Source organism: Otolemur garnettii, unplaced genomic scaffold (assembly GCF_000181295.1).
Source record: "Otolemur garnettii isolate 467f Iridium unplaced genomic scaffold, OtoGar3 scaffold00153, whole genome shotgun sequence".
Lineage (NCBI taxonomy): Eukaryota > Metazoa > Chordata > Mammalia > Primates > Galagidae > Otolemur > Otolemur garnettii.
Window position 1 is genome coordinate 2,789,646 of NW_003852548.1, and position 1,121 is coordinate 2,790,766.

The following is a 1,121-nucleotide window of genomic DNA, read 5'->3' on the forward strand; positions in this document are numbered from 1 at the left end:
AAAAAAAAAAAAAGATATTGTGGTATGGTTGTCACGACAGCTAAATATATCAATGAAAGTGAATAGAAACTTCAGAAATAGATTCACAAATCAAATTCCATTGATTTTTGGAAAAAGTGTAAAGTGCACAATAGTCTATTCAACAAATGATGTTGAAACAATTGGACAGTCACACGCCAAAAAAAAAATTTAAATCCTAACAGTCATTGCCCCATTTGAGAGGGGATTGGCTGAGGATGGGTAGAAGAGAACTTTCTAGGGTGGTGTTAACATTCCATATTTATGACTCAGTGCTGTGGCTCAAGTGGCTAAGGCACCAGCCACATACACCTAAGGTGGTGGGTTCAAATCCAGCCTGGGCCTGCCAAACAATGACTGCTGCAACCAAAAATAGCCGGGTGTTGTGGCGGGTGCCTGTGGTCCCAGCTACTTGGGAGGCTGAGGCAGGAGATTAGCTTCACCCCAGGAGTTGGAGGTTGCTGTGAGTTATGATGCCACAGCACTCTACCCAGGGGGATAGCTTGAGGCTCTGTCTCAAAAAATAAAATTCCATATTTATTAAGGGTATGAGCTACTTGATTGTACTCATTTATGAAGTTGTTATGAATTTTGATTTGTGAATTTTACCATATGTAAATTTTACCCTAAAAATACCTGTAAACAAATATCTACTCTGGTAAGAAGATTTGCTTTTGTAGTAGTATGAGTTAACAATTCTGAAAATCTCCTCGGCGCCTGTAGCTCAGCAGCTTGGGTGCCCACCACATACACCAGAGCTGGCAGGTTTGAATCCAGCCTGGGCCTGCCAAACAACAATGACAACTACAAGAACAAAACAGCTGGGCGTTTTGGCAGGCACTTGTAGTCCCAGCTACTTGGGAGGCTGAGGCAAGAGCATTGCTTAAGCCTAAGAGTTTGAGATTGCTGTGAGCTGTGACACCACAGCACTCTACCCAGGGCGACACCTTGAGAATCTGTCTCAAAAAAAAAAAGCAAACAAACAAAAAAAACAATTTTGAAAATCTCTTTTGTGTAATCTAGGCATGAGGAAACAAGTAAATATTGGCTCGGCGCCTGTGGCTCAAGTGGCTAAGGCACCAGCCACATACACCTAAGGTGGC